Source organism: Ornithorhynchus anatinus, chromosome X2, assembly GCF_004115215.2.
Source record: "Ornithorhynchus anatinus isolate Pmale09 chromosome X2, mOrnAna1.pri.v4, whole genome shotgun sequence".
Classification (NCBI taxonomy): domain Eukaryota; kingdom Metazoa; phylum Chordata; class Mammalia; order Monotremata; family Ornithorhynchidae; genus Ornithorhynchus; species Ornithorhynchus anatinus.
Window position 1 is genome coordinate 5,148,742 of NC_041750.1, and position 16,282 is coordinate 5,165,023.

Below are 16,282 nucleotides of genomic sequence, written 5' to 3' on the forward strand. Positions count from 1 at the left end.
GTGAAGAGCACGGTACTAAGCGCTTGGAAAGTACAATCCCTACCCAACGCGTTCACAGTCTAGAATAGAAAGGGGGAGACAGATAAAGCAAGACAAAGCCGGAGGACAGACATCAATTGCATCAGTGTAAAAAATAGAACGGTAGACATATACACGTCATTAATAAAATAAATAGAATAATAAATAGGTACATATAGACACAAGTGCTGTGGGGCGGGGAGTGGGGTGGAGCGGAGGGAGGGAGTAGGGGTGATGGGGAGGGAAGGAGGAGCAGAGGAAAAGGGGGATTCGCTCTGGGAAGGTCTTCTGGAGGAGATAAGCTTTCAGTAGGGCTTTGAAGGGGGGAAGTGTGCTAGTTTGGCGGATGTGAGGAGGGAGGGCATACCAGGCCAGAGGGTGGGATGGGAGGGTCCCATGAAGGGAAAATACGGGGTGGGGGGCAGGAGGGGGACAGGAATGGGAGATACGGAGGGAGGGGGACCAGAGGGTCCTAGGGAGGGGAGATGCAGGGGCAGCGCGGGTCCCAAGGAGGAGAGAAGGCGTCTGCCAACCCTATTATACTGTACTCTCCTAACTCCTTAGTACAGTGCTCTGCACACAATAATGTTGGCATTTGTTAAGCGCTTACTATGTGCTGAGCACTGTTCTAAGCGCTGGGGTAAACACAGGGGAATCAGGTTGTCCCACGTGGGGCTCACATCTTCATCCCCATTTTACAGATGAGGGAACTGAGGCACAGAGAAGTTAAGTGACTCGCCCACAGTCACACAGCTGACAAGTGGCAGAGCTGGGATTCGAACTCATGAGCCCTGACTCCAAAGCCCGTGCTCTTTTCCACTGCGCCACGCTGCTTCTCAAAGCACAAGAAGTGGTCAGTATATATTAATAATAATGGTATTTGTTAAGCACTTACTTTGTCCCAGGCACTGTTCTAGGCACTGGGTTGGATACAAGCAAATCAGATTGGGCACAGTTCCTGTCCCCCGTGGGGCTCACAGTCTCAATCCCCTTTTTACAGAGGAAGCAACTGAGGCCCAGAGAAGTGAAGCGACTTGGCCAAGATCACATAGCACACAAGTGGCGGCGCTGGGATTAGGACCCATGACGTTCTGACTCCCAGGCTCATGCTCTCTCCACTAGGCTACATACAGCTGATGGATCGACTGAGGGATGCAGAGGGCTGGTGGAGGGGGGAGATAGGAGGAGAGAGGTAGAAAGGGGGGTGAGGGGACGGGAGGGTCCAGAGAGGGGAGATGCAAGGGGCGGTGAGAAGGAGCCAGAAATATTTTCCGCGTTTTGAGGACCGCTATCGTTTGGGTGTGTGGGTGCCAAAGGGGGAGGAGGAGGAAGGGAAGGACAGAGAGCGGAGGTGAGGTATAAGTGGGTTCAGGGCGTGGAGAAGGAGGCGGAGGAGAGACAAGTAGGAAATTTCCCTGTCTTCTGCACCCAGAAAGTCCCTCCATCTGGAGTGTCTTGAATCATCCTTTCATGAGTCTTCTTTTTTTAAAAAAAACTACATTTTCTGTATCTGGGTTGGGGGGAGTCTGTGAATGTGTGTTTGTGTATGTCTGGGTTCGGGGGGAGGAGGAGGGGAGCTGTACAAAATGTTTAATTTCCCAGAGGAAGGTCCCAGGCAGGACTATTTTGTCCTACCCAAGATATTATCTTGGCCAGTCCAAACCCCCGCAAATGACTCAGTTTAAATCCTGCAGATAAACCACCCCCAGAAGCAGGCAACAGCTCTCCCCCCTGTACCTCTCCCACCCCAACTCCCCCTCCATATCCACCCCTTCAATTCAAGCTGTGGCAAAGAAAGGAAGATCTGTTCCCTCTCTCGCTGCCTCTCTCCCTTCCTTTCTTTCACACTCTCGTCATCTCTGTCTCTGTCGTCATTTCTGTCTCTGTTTCTCCACCTCAGTGTCCCCCTCTCTCTCCCTCTCACCACTTCATTCTCACTCTCCCTCTTCAGATCCTTCGTCTCCCTTTCTCTTGTTGTTATTCTTCTCTCCCCTCTTCTCTTTCCCTTTGGCAGTGAATGTCTCTATTTCTTGTTGCATTGTACTCTCCTGAGGGCTTAGTATAGTGCTCTGCACACAGTAAGCGCTCAATAAATATGATTGAATGAATGAATGTTCTTCTCTTTTCCTTCTCCTTTTCTTTCTCTTAACCTCTTTTCCTTCTCTCCCCAACTCCCAGCTTGCTCCTCCCTCCTGGTCTGCATAAATGCAGCTCTAAGTGTCATCTGAATTGACCCATTCTTTGCCTGATTTCAATCAATCAATCAATCAATCAATCAATCATTATTTATTGAACACTTGCTGTGTGTAGAGTACTACGCATTTGGGAGAGTACAATATAGCAGAGTTGGTAGGCAAGTTCCATGCCCACAAGGAGCTTACAGTCTACAAGGGGAGACGGTCTCTAAAACATAAACAAATAAATTACAGAGATGGACATAAGTGATTTGGGGCTGAGGGAATGGTGAAAAAAGGAAGCAAGTCAGGGTGACACAGAAGGGAGTGGGAGAAAAGAAGGGAGGACTTAGTCAGGGAAGGCCTCTTGGAGGAGATGTGCCTTCAATAAGACTTTGAAATAGGGAAAGTAACTGTCTTTCGGATTTGAAGAAGGCGGGCATTGTAAGACATGGGCGAGAGGTCGGAGGCGAGATAGACAAGATGGAGGTACAGTGAGAATGCTGGCATTCGAGGAGTGAAGTGTGCGAAATGGGTTGTAGTAGGAGGGTAGCGAAGTGAGGTAGGAGCAGGCAAGGTAGATCTAGGTTGTAAGTGATAGAAAAGTTAGGAACAGAATGCATTAGTGCTGTGTTCAAGTTTGGAGTGAGCACTCCTCTTCCTTTGTGGCTGTGCTCCTTAGAAAGCGCTGCCTTGAAATTGTGGATGTGAACAATGTATTTGTAATTACTGTGGTATCTGTGAAGCCCTTACTGTGTGCCAAGCACTGTATTGAGATTGTGAGACTCAACTGAGATTGTGAGTCCCACGTGGGACAGAGGCTGGGTCCAACCCTATTTGCTCGTATCCATCCAGTGCTTAGAACGGTGCCTGGCACATAATAAGCACTTAACAAATACCATCATCATTATTATTACTAACTGCTGGGGTAGGTACAAGATCATCAGGTGGGACTCATTCTCCTGTCTTTCCACGGATTTTACTTCTGTCTCTGGTCATTGGAAAGCAAGAACAAGGGAAGGAATTGTTTTGTTAAAAAAAAATAGTAGGGGGAAACCTCTATCAGCATAATAATAATTGTGGATTATGTGGTAAGCACTGTGTTAAATACAGGATAATCACATCAGACCCAGTCCCTGCCCAACTCAGGACTCGTGGACTAAGGAGGAGGGAAGAATGGTATTATATTCCCATTTTAAAGATTAGTAAACTGAGGAACAGAGAAGTAAAGTGCATTGACCAAGGTCACACAGCAGGCAAGTGGTAGAGCCTAGATTAGAAGCCAGTTCTCCAGACTGCCAGGCCTGTGTTCTATCCTCTAGGCAATGCTGCAATTACAGGAGTATATGGGTATTAGTATTATTATTATTATTAAGTGCCAGCGAGTCATTTCCCAGTCAAAGCGACTCTATGGATATATTTTCTCCAGAACGTCCTGTCTTCTGCCATAATCAGTAACCTTGCTAACAGTTCTTCCGTTATCGTTGTTATGGTTTCTATCTATCTAACTGCTGGCCATCCTCTTCCACATTTTCCCTGGACTTTTCCTAGCTTAGTGTCTTCTCCAGAGAATCAGTCCTCCTGATTATGTGTCCAAAATATGCTAATCTAATTTGAGTCATTTGAGCAGGGGTGAATTTAGCAATTCCCCACCATCTGTGACTAGGACTCCCTAATATTGGGAGGAACCTAGTCTTATACATGGAGCCAGGTATTGCCCCACTTAAATAATAACAATAATAGTAATAATAATAATAATGGCTTTATTAAGCTCTTACTATGTGCCAAGAAGAGGGGCAGTTGCAAAATAACTAAATCAGACACAGTCCCTGTCCCACAAACTGCTCATAGTCTTAGAGGAGCAGCAAGGCCCAGTGGATAGAGCATGGGCCTGGGAGTCAGAAGGTCATGGTTTCTAATCCCAGATTCACCACTTGTCTGCTGAGTGGCCTTGGGCAATCCACTTCACTTCTCTGTGCCTCTGTTACCTTATCTGTAAAATGGGGATGAAGAATGTGAGCCCTTTGTGGGTCATGGACTGTGTCCAGCTGGATTTGCTTGTGTCCACCCCAGCGCGAATCCCGGCTTGGCCACTTGTCAGCTGTGTGACTTTGGGCAAGTCACTTAACTTCCTGGTGCCTCAGTTACCTCATCTGTAAAATGGGGATTAACTGTGAGCCTCACGTGGGACAACCTGATTATCCTGTATCTACCCCAGGGCTTAGAACAGTGCTCGGCACATAGTAAGCGCTTAACAAATACCAACATTATTATTTTATTATGCCTTTATTTTATCTGCCGACCTCCTCCTCCACCATACCGCGCCCACTCACCGACTCGGTCACACCCTCGATCTCGTCATCTCCTACCGCTGCACTATCTCCTCCCTCACCAACTCTGAAATCCCTCTCTCTGACCATAACCTTCTCACCTGCCTCATCTCTCACACTCCCTCCCCCTGCAAATCTTCGCTACTGCCCCACAGAGACCTCCGCTCTCTCGATCCCATCCGTCTTTCCAATAGCATCTCGCCTCACCTTGCCGCCCTGTCCTCTCTTCCCACTCTCGACGAGCGGGTCTCCGCTCTCAACTCCACCCTCTCTACTCATCTCGACTCTCTCGCCCCCCTTTCCCTCCGCCGCTCTCGCTCCACTAACCCACAGCCCTGGATCACCTCCTCCGTCCGCCTCCTACGCTCCTATGCTCGAGCTGCTGAGCGCTGCTGGCGAAAGTCCAAGCACCAAGCCGACCTCACACACTTCAAATTTATCCTTTCCTGCCTTAACTCTGCCCTCTCCTCCTCCAGGCAAAGCTTCTTCTCCTCCCTCATCGACACCTATGCCCGTCACCCCCACTGATTGTTCCGGACCTTTAACTCTCTCCTTAGGCCCCCTGTTCCTCCCCCTCCCCCATCTCTCACCCCCAATGATCTGGCCACCTATTTCCTCACGAAAATCAACACGATCAGGTCTGAGCTCCCCAAAGTCACCCCTCTGCCTCTCCCCTCCCCCCCAACAACCCCCTCCCCTACTTTCCCATCCTTCCCTGCAGTATCCTCAGAGGAGATCTCCTCCCTCCTCGCAAGTGCCACCCCCTCCACCTGCGCCTCGGACCCCATTCCCTCTCACCTTCTTAAAACCATCGCCCCTGCCCTCCTCCCTTCCTTAACTTCTATTTTTAACCACTCAATCTCCAAGGGCTCCTTCCCCTCTGCCTTCAAACATGCCCACGTCTCCCCCATCCTAAAAAAACCCGCTCTTGACCCCACTTCCCCTCCAGTTATCGTCCTATCTCCCTACTACCCTTCCTTTCCAAAATCCTAGAACGAGTCGTCTACAATCGATGCCTAGAATTCCTTAACTCCCATTCTCTCCTAGACCCCCTCCAATCTGGCTTCCGTCCCCTCCACTCTACCGAGACTGCTCTCTCTAAGGTCACCCATGACCTCCTTCTTGCCAAATCCAATGGCTCCTACTCCATTCTGATCCTCCTCGACCTCTCTGCTGCCTTTGACACTGTCGACCATCCCCTCCTCCTCCATACCTTATCTCACCTTGGCTTCACGGACTCTGTCCTCTCCTGGTTCTCCTCTTACCTCTCTGGCCGATCATTCTCGGTCTCCTATGCTGGAGCCTCCTCCCCCTCCCATCCTTTAACTGTTGGAGTTCCTCAAGGGTCAGTTCTTGGCCCTCTTCTGTTCTCCATTTACACTCACTCCCTCGGTGAACTCATTCGCTCTCACGGCTTTGACTACCATCTCTACGCAGATGACACGCAGATCTACATCTCCGCCCCTGTCCTCTCCCCCTCCCTTCAGGCTCGCATCTCCTCCTGCCTCCGGGACGTCTCCACCTGGATGTCGGCCCGCCACCTAAAACTCAACATGAGCAAGACTGAGCTCCTCATCTTCCCTCCCAAACCCGGTCCTCTCCCAGACTTCTCTATCACCGTGGATGGCACGACCATCCTTCCCGTCCCGCAGGCCCACAATCTCGGTGTCATCCTTGACTCATCCCTCTCGTTCACCCCACACATCCTATCCGTTACCGAGACCTGCCGGTTTCACCTCTACAATATCGCCAAGATCCGCCCTTTCCTCTCCACCCAAACGGCTACCTTACTATTACGGGCTCTCGTTATATCCCGGCTAGACTACTGTGTCAGCCTTCTCTCTGACCTCCCTTCCTCCTCTCTCGCCCCGCTCCGGTCTATCCTTCACTCCGCTGCCCGGCTCATCTTCCTGCAGAAACGATCTGGGCATGTCACTCCCCTTCTTAAACAACTCCAGTGGTTGCCTATCGACCTCCGCTCCAAACAAAAACTCCTCACTCTAGGCTTCAAGGCTCTCCATCACCTTGCCCCTTCCTACCTCTCCTCCCTTCTCTCTTTCTACCGCCCACCCCGCACGCTCCGCTCCTCTGCCGCCCACCTCCTCACCGTCCCTCGGTCTCGCCTATCCCGCCGTCGACCCCTGGGTCACGTTCTCCCACGGTCCTGGAACGCCCTCCCTCCTCACCTCCGCCAAACTGATTCTCTTTCCCTCTTCAAAACCCTACTTAAAAATCACCTCCTCCAAGAGGCGTTCCCAGACTGAGCTCCTCTTCCCCCTCTACTCCCTCTGCCATCCCCCCTTTACCTCTCCGCAGCTAAAGCCTCATTTTCCCCTTTTCCCTCTGCTCCTCCACCTCTCCCTTCCCATCCCCACAGCACTGTACTCGTCCGCTCAACTGTATATATTTTCGTTACCCTATTTATTTTGTTAATGAATTGTACATCGCCTCGATTCTATTTAGTTGCCATTGTTTTTACGAGATGTTCTTCCCCTTGACGCTGTTTAGTGCCATTGTTCTTGTCTGTCCGTCTCCCCCGATTAGACCGTAAGCCCGTCAAACGGCAGGGACTGTCTCTATCTGTTGCCGACTTGTTCATCCCAAGCGCTTAGTACAGTGCTCTGCACATAGTAAGCGCTCAATAAATACTATTGAATGAATTTTATTATTATTAGTAGTACAGTACTTGGCACATAATAAGCACTGAACAAATATCATCATCATTATTTTTATTATTATTACAACCCAGCCCACAAACTCCACTCCTCTACTTTCTGTACCTCCATCTCATCTATCTCACTGCCCACCCCTAGCCCACGTCTTCAAACTCCCCCCCACATCATATCTATCTGACATATGATCACTCTCCCCTTCTATAAAACCCTCCCAATATCACCTCTTCTTCAAGTGTCCTTCCCTGACTAGGCCCTCATTTCCCCTACATCCCCCTGTCTCCCTGGGTCACCTATGGACCCATCTGTTCCCCTTAAACAGTGTGCTACTCAGCCCAGCTCCACAGCACTTATGGACATATCCTTCTACTCTACTACCTCTTCTGTCTGTAATTGATTTTTATGTCTATCTCCCCCTCTAGACTGTTAACTCCTTGTGTCTGCCAACTGTATTATTTTGTAGCTTCCCAAGCACTTAGTACAATGCTCTGCACACAGTAAGCACTCAGTAAATACCACTGATGGAGTGATAAGAGGAGCAGGCAGATTTTCCACATTTTACAGATAAGGAAACCAAGGGCACACAGAGGTTAAGTGATTTCCCCAAGGTCACCCAGCCGGCAAATGGAAGAGCTGGGCCTAGGACCCAGAGTTGACTTCCAGGCCTGGGTTCTTTCCGGGACCACATGGTAGGGACCTGCAGATGTGTTGGGGGTGATGAGAGGGGAGCGGAGCTGTTGTAAATCTTCCCCTTCCCCCCAGGATCTTGGAAGAATAAGGGGATGGGGCAAGGGGATTATCTGCTTCTATCTTCTAGTATGTTGCCCTAATGGTCACTCTGTCCGAGCAGAGCTCAGCAGTAATAATAATAATTAATAATTTTTATTATTATTATGGAATTTTCTCACCATTTACTATGTGCCGGGCACTGTACTAAACACTGGAGTGGATACAAGCAAATTGGGTTGAACACAGTTCCCGTCCCCTGTGGGGCTCACAATCTCAATCCCCAATTTACAGATGAGGCAACTGAGGCACAGAGAAGTGAAGTGACTTGTTCAAGGTCACATAGCAGACAAGTGGTGGAGCTGGGATTAGAACCCAGGGCCTCTGACTTCCAGGCCCCCTCTCTTTCTTCTAGGCATGCTGCTGCCCACTAGACCACTCTTTCGTGACCCCAAATAGCGATATCTCAGATGTTAACAATTTCCGATGACTGATGGTCAATCCCTAACTTTAATCTTAACCACTTGCCTGGTTGGGCTTTAAAGATCACCATTGAAAGGTTTCAACACAGTGAACCACCATCCTGACCTCTTGACCCTGATCGCTTGTATTTTAATGCTGGGGCTATTTTGGCAAGTGTTTCCTGCAGGCCTCACCTAGAATCTCATCACCCTCTTCTGTCTCACCTCCTCCCACTGAGGGGAGAGTTTCCCAAGGGCAGGGGGACTGGAGTAGTGTCACGGGGATGACTTAAAGGGCACTTCTAAGGTCATCCTGATTCACAGTGAAGTGTGATGTGAAGCCACAAAGGGTAACAAAAAAAACTTGCTTCACCCTCAAAATAATTTGAGTGTTAATCTCATCTTCCCCTCCAAAAAATAACCAATTATTGCCTCTTTATAATTTGGAGCAGCTGAGGCGTGGTGGGAAGAGTACAATAATGAGAGTCAAAGGACCTGGTTCTAATCCTGGTTCTGCTACCTGCCTGCTGTGTCACCGTGGGAAGATTACATAACCTCTGTGGGCCGCTGGGAAGTAACGTGCCCATGGGGCAAGTCTAGGTTCTCGTCAAAGACATCACCTACAGGGGGCCTTAAGGGTTGCCCGAGGTGGTGGTCGGTGGTCAGATGGAGTGGGAGACTAAGGCAGTGCTGTTGCAGATATTTATCCATAAACCTCTTTGCTGCTCCTGGTTGGTACTGGGGAGGGGGTAGGGAAGGTTGGAGGTGCTACTGCCAATCAGCCAATCAGGAAAAATCCCACTCTTCTTTACTCAGATCTGGGGAGACCCATCTGGGTGAGACAGTGATTGCTTCCCATCTGACGATCTTATATCTATCTGGGTTCTTTGCATGGTGCTGAGCCCATAGTAAGTGCTTAAAAATGCCTCAACTATCATTATTATTACTAATGATAATAATATTTAAAAATCATTAGTTATTAGTAGTAAACTTCCTCTGCATGAGTTTCATCTAGGGCCTCAGAGAGGCAAGGTCGTAGGGCGAGAGGTCAGAGGTGACCTGTCCGTGATTCCGGGCAGAATTCCAAGATGTTTCCCTCAGGAAGGCACGAGGGGATTGAGAGATTCAGGTGAACTTCGGGGCACTCCCTCCTGCCCTGCCACCCCAAGTTTTAAGATTTATAATGTCATTAAGTTATGTGGCTCAAGTCACAGTTTCCCAGACTTCAGATGAGATCTATCCTAGACAAGGATGGAATCATAATGATAATAATAATTTTTGCAGTGTTTGTTAGGTGCTCTGTGCCAAGCATTATTCTAAGCACTGGGGTAGATTTAGATACAGGGTAATCAGATTGTCCCACATGGGGCTCACAGTCTTAATCCCCATTTTACAGATGAGATAACTGAGTCCCAGAGAAATTAAATGACTTGCCCAAAATCACACAGCAGACAAGTGGTGGAGGTGGGATTAGAACCCATGTCCTCTGACTCCCAAGCCCATGCTCTTGCCACTAATCCAAGCAGAGCAGTTTAGTGGAAAGACCATGGGCCTGGGAGTCAGAGGACCTGGGTTCTAATCTCAACTCTGCTACATGCTTGCTGGGTGGCTTTGGGCAAGTCACTTCAATTCTCTGGGCTTCAGTTTCCTCCTATTTAGGGTGTGAGTCACTTGTGGGACAGGGACTGTGCATAACCTAATTAACATGTTTCTACCCCCATGCTTAGAACAGTGCTTGATGCATAGTATATCCTTAACAAATACCAGTTGAAATAAAAAAGAGGAGGCACAGATCACTGTTCTCCAGAACACACCCTGGGTAGCAAAGACCAAGCCCTGCAAGCCCCATCAATGAGCAAAGAAGTAGTGTGGCCCAGTGGATAGAGCATGGGCCCAGGATTTAGAAGGACCTGGGTCCTAATCCCGGCTATGCTGCTTGTCTACTCTGTGACCTTGAGCAAGTCACTTAACTTCTCTCGGCCTCAGTTACCTCATCTGTAAAATGTGAACCCCACATGGGACAGGGACTGTGCTCAATTTAACACTTGATAAAGTACCTGGCACAAAGTAAGCATTTAACAAATACCATTAAAAAAAGTCACTGCCATTAAAATACACCAGGGCAGCTGTTCCAAAAGAATGTTCTAGAAGCATCATGAAAGTTAGAGGCAGACTTATGTGTGCCTTATGGCATCCAAGAATAGGTGAATTTGATGGCAAAACTATTTTCAAAGACAGTCAGGCACTCTAATCTGAAGACTAGCTTGAAGAAGCAGACCTTTTGCTCCTAACCGGAACTCCCTCCCAATTCACTGCCAGTCTCCCCATCTTCAAAGCCCTGATAAAATCACATCTCCTCCAGGAGGCCTTCCCTGATTAATCTCTCACATTCCCTCCTATATCTCTCACAGCTTCCACTTGAACACTTCCTGTCACTTAAGTACTTAAGTACTCATACCTCCCTGCTCCATTTAGATCCAGATCTTTATACTCTGTTGCTTCCCCCATCCTTCAGTGCATTTGAGTACCTTTCCTCCCTGGGATAGATTATTAGCTCCTTGAGGGCAGGGATCTATCAGTGGTATTCACAGAGCACTAACTGGGTTTGGGATCATATCTATTAACCCCGGAACTCTCCCAAGAGCTTAATAATGAAGTGCTCTAAACATATTGATTCTTCTTCTTATTATTATCAAATGCCATCAAGTCGTTTCTGATTCATAGCACCTCTAAGGATATATTTTTTCCAGAATGTCATCTTCTGCCATATTGATTGCTTGCTTGATTGCTAACTGTCATTCATTTTAATGCCTATTTGCCTTCTAGACTGTGAACTTCTTGTGGGCGGGGGTGGTGTCTACCAACAGTGTGCTTACCTTTCCCAAGCATTTAGGAAAGTACTCTACACTAAGTAAGCATTCAATAAATACCACTGATTGACTGATTAGATTGTAAGCCCGTCAATGGGCGGGGACTGTCTCTATCTGTTGCCGATTTGTACATTCCAAGCGTTTAGTACAGTACTCTGCACATAGTAAGCGCTCAATAAATACTATTGAATGAATACTATTGACTGAAGAAAACCGAAAAAGTGCCGGTATCAGAGAAATGCTTTGTTCAAAGGAGAGATCTGCACTGGCAATAAATACAGAGCTAAATGGAGTCAGAGAATTCTGTTACTTAGGCAACACTATGTCCAATCATGCAATAATAGGGGAGGGTTGGAAAATCAAATTAAAAAGGCCAGCCCATCCTTGGGGAGAGTTTCAGACAGATTCTAGAAGCCGGGAGGCATCAACCTTCTGATGAAATTGAAGGGCTTCGGAATTGGTTGTGCTAGTGGTGTGAGACTTTGACCTCTTGTTGTTCACTTCCTATGATGCCTGAAGCAGTTATGTCACCCAACGTCAAGCGGCAAGGCAGGGTTGCAAATATTATCATGATAACAATAATTTTGGTATTTGCCAAGTGCTTACTCTGTCCAAGCACTGAGCTGAATACAATGAGATCAGATACAGCCCATAGAGGGCTGACAGTCTAAGCGGGAAGGTGTGGGGGGGTGGGGAGACACGGGAAGGTGTGGGGGGGTGGGGAGACACAGGTTTTTATCTCCATTTTATAGATGAGAAAACTGAGGCATGGAGAATAATAAAAATAATTGTGGTTTTTGTTGAGTGCTTACTATGTGCCAAGCACTGTACTATGTACTGGTGTATATTTAAGATGATCAGGGAGGGAGGAAGGAAGCAGGGAAGAGAGGGAGGAAAAGGGGGAGAGGGGAGAGGGAGAGAGGCAGGATGTGGAGAGAGAGAGGGAGGAAGGAAGGAAGGGAGAAAAGGAGGGAAAACTCTATGGGAAGCTCAAGTCACTCCCATATCATAATGTGCTCAATGAACGCTTGGCATACTATGACAGGTGTTAAAAATATCATCCCTGCCCTCAAGGAGTCTTACAGTCAAACAGAGGGCTTTATTGTCCAGTGCAGGTAAAACTAATGTAAGACCAGCAGGAGCGGATTTCATCTAAGCCAGCTCTCCACCAATCTCACGGCTTTTCCGCTTTAGCATTGATCCATCCAAACTTCCCTGTTTCCAATACGGCCCCAGAACATTGTCCTTTGAACTACTGGGAAACTCGACTCAAATCAAACAAGTCCAGTTGCTTGACATACTCTGTGATGCATAAACTTATATTAGTTTTAGCCACTGACCATCTACCTCAAAGGCGATTTCATTTTTACAAAAATATTTCTTTGTTCACTCTCAGGATATGCTCAAGTGATTCACAGTTTAATTACAATAATTCTTTAGGTGTGTACTTCCTCGACTTTAATTCATAAAACTCCTCCCTCTTTTAATTAATATGACACTGTCACTTCCTAAAACCAAATAACAACTGACACCCTGGCTGAACCCAAGGGTTTATTAAAGTTAAAACAACCTTTATAAAATGCTTGCAAATTCTTGCTTGGAGAACGACGACGAAAGAGAGAAGCAGGGTGGTCTAAGTGGATAGAGTACGGACCTAAAAGTCAGAAGGGCTTGGATTCTAATCCTGGTTCCACTGCTTGTCTGCTGTGAGACCTTGGGAAAGTCATTTCACTTCCTCTGTACCTCGGTTACCTCATTTGTAAAATAGGGATTAAGATTGTGCTCCTCCTGTGGGACATGGACTGCGTTCGACTAGTTAACGTATCTACCCTAGTGCTTAGTGCAGGGCCTGGCCCATAGTAAGTGCTTAATAAATGCCATTAACAACAACAACAAAGAAAACTTTCTCATGCATTTGTTCAATCATATTTATGGAGCACTTACTCTGTGCAAAGCACTGTACTAAGCACTTGGGAGAGTACTCTATAACAATAAAAAGACATATTTAACACATTTAACTGGATGGCAGGGAAGGACAAGCAAAGCATTCTGACTTAATTATGAACCTTCAGTCTAAACTAACTCACTGACTCCAGAATTCCATTCCAGTATGGGTTATTGATAACTCATGACTTCAAAATAAGGAAGTAGAGCAAAGGAAAGGTAATTAGGGTAAGAGCCAACAGGAAATGCCAATACCTAAGGCAGGGTCCATGATTTTTATTTTTTAATGTACCTCCCAAGGGCTTAGTACAGTACTCAGCAGGCACTCAGTAAATGCTACTGAATGACCATGAGTGTGAGTCATAATAATAATAACTGTGGTATTTCTTAAGTTCTTACTATGTGCTTACTGTGTGATAACCACAGAATCTATTCCTGCCCCAGACCCCTAGCCCAGGTCCTCCTTCTTGCCTTGAACTCTGTTCACCATTTTTGCTTGTTTGTTTTTAATGGCGTCTGTTAAGTGCTTACTCTGTGCTGCACTTAGAGCTGGGGTAGAATCAAGTTCATCAAGGTTGAACACAGTCAATGTTCCATATAGAGCTCACAGTCTTATTCCCCATTTTATAGATGTGGTAATTGAGGCACAGAGAAGTTAAGTGACTTGCCCAAGATCACCCAGAGGACAAGTGGTGGAGCCAGGATTGGCATCTAGGTTCTTCTGACTCCCAGGCTGGTACTCTATCCACTAATAATAATAATGTTGGTATTTGTTAAGTGCTTACTATATGCAGAGCACTGTTCTAAGTGCTGGGGTAGATACAGGGTAATCAGGTTGCCCCATGTGAGGCTCACAGTTAATCCCCACTTTACAGATGAGGTAACTGAGGCACAGAGAAGTTAAGTGACTTGCCCACAGTAACACAGCTGACAAGTGGTCGAGCCAGGAGTCGAACCCATGACCTCTGACTCCGAAGCCCAGGCTCTTTCCACTGAGCCATGCTGCTTTGTTGCTTCATTTCTCACTCCACTAAAGAGGAAGAGGGAAAGGTGAAAGAAGAGGAGGAAAAGGAGGAAGTTGGCAGAGAAAGAGAAGGAAAAGGCATACTTATTAAGCACCTTTTGTGTGCAAAACAAAATACTTTAAAATTATATTACTGGAATGTAATTTTTTTCAAATCAATTTTACAGTTGGCATGTAATTTCCTTATACATTCAAAAACCCATTCAGATCTATCTTCACTTCTCAGGGAAAGTTACATCCTTTTAACTAACGAAAGAACTAAACACATTTAGAATCCTAACACTGTGACACTATTTCCCTTAAATCGTACATTTTTCTTCTCTGATTATTTCAAGAATCCAGAGTTTGTCTATTATTTCCACAGTAAGAGCTGAAAATTATCTCTGAATAGTCTTATGATTCTGATTTGACATTTAAAGTATCGTATACTTCTTATGAGCCAATATTTACTTGGGCTCCCTAACTTGGAACCTCCCCTCTTCACTTCATTTGGTATTGGCTTTATACTCCAGTTTGGGCTGTTTCCCTTTGATTTCATGTTTTCTGTCATCAATACTGCCTTATTCACTCAGAAGTGTTTCACAGCACTTCCTTAGTATCTGTAATTTTACTTCTTTCTATTTAATGCCTGTCTCCCCTCTAAATTGTAAGCTCATTGCGGGCAGGGAATGTGTCTGTTATATTGTTCTGGCCTACTCTCCCAAGGGCTTAGTTCAGTGCTCTGCACACAATAAGTGCTCAATAGATACAATTGACTGATAAATTGCTCAGATGTGCCGCTGGCACTGAAATGGCTTGATCTTGGTGCTGATTTTAGTTTCCTGTATTTATTTTGCTATCATAAGGACAATCTCTGTGAAGAGTGTGGTGAGGATAGCAGACCCCATTTGCCCTTTCCAGCCACACCCACACCCAAAGGTGAAATTCATTGCCATCTCCTCATCTTGAAATACAAAGAATGGCTAGATATAAAGCAGTTAATTCAACAGGATTCTCTCAGTGGTTTCAATAACAAGGCCCCTTTGTAGTGGATGGTTCCTTCCCTGCGGTTTGCAATTTAAGGTCGTTTTCATTCCAGCTGCAGTGTCCTGTTTTCTTAGTTGCACTATCCTGACCAAATTCTGATTCTCTTCCTTCCCACAACTTTAGCTTCTTTTGTTCTCCATTTATAATTGAGTAGCTTCAGCTGCTTGGTAGCTTTCCATGGTTTTACTCGAATCCAGTTCATCCACTTGTAGCCGTTCTTTCTGTTTAACCACATTCCTTATACCAATCACTATCAAATCTTAAATGACAGAATCTGCCCGACTTCTACAACCTCAGCCCTGACTTGGGGGGTTGCAAAATTTCCTCTTCTGTCTGAATTGGAGCATTAAACTTGAACATCGGTTTTATATTGTCAGTTGCCTTTATTTCTACCTTATTAATAATGATGGCACTTATTAAGCATGTATAATGTGCCAAACGATATGTGTGCCAGGGAAGATGCAAAGTAGCCAGATTGGACATCACCGTTGGTCTTAGGTCCATATCTTTAAATTACATATTGTAAATTACTTATTGTTTCATATTAATCTCTGTTTCCCCCTTGACCATAAGCTTGTTATGGGCAGGGAATGTGTCTGCTAATTCTCTTGTGTTGTCCTCTCCCAAGAGCTTAGTACAGTGCTCTGCACATAGTAAGCCCTCAATAAATACCATGGCTTGAATGATTGTTCTTCACGAGAATCTCAATCCCACAGGTAAGGGATTATATTGTCATAGTGGACACTCTCAAACGCTTAGTACAGTGCTCTGCACACAGTAAGTGCTCAATAAATACAGTTGACTGACTGACCAAGGTGTGCGGGAACCTTATTCCCATTTACAGCAGAGGAAACTGAAGCCCAGAGAAGTGAAGTGATTTGCCCAAGGTCACCCAGCAGGCCACTGGTCGAGCTGGGACTAGAACCCAGGTCTCCTGACTCTCGAACCCATACTCTTTCCACTAGACCACGCTTTAGCGGTTCTGTATTTCATCAGGGACTTCCCTCCACTCAGAGTCTGCAGAATGTGCCCAGGAG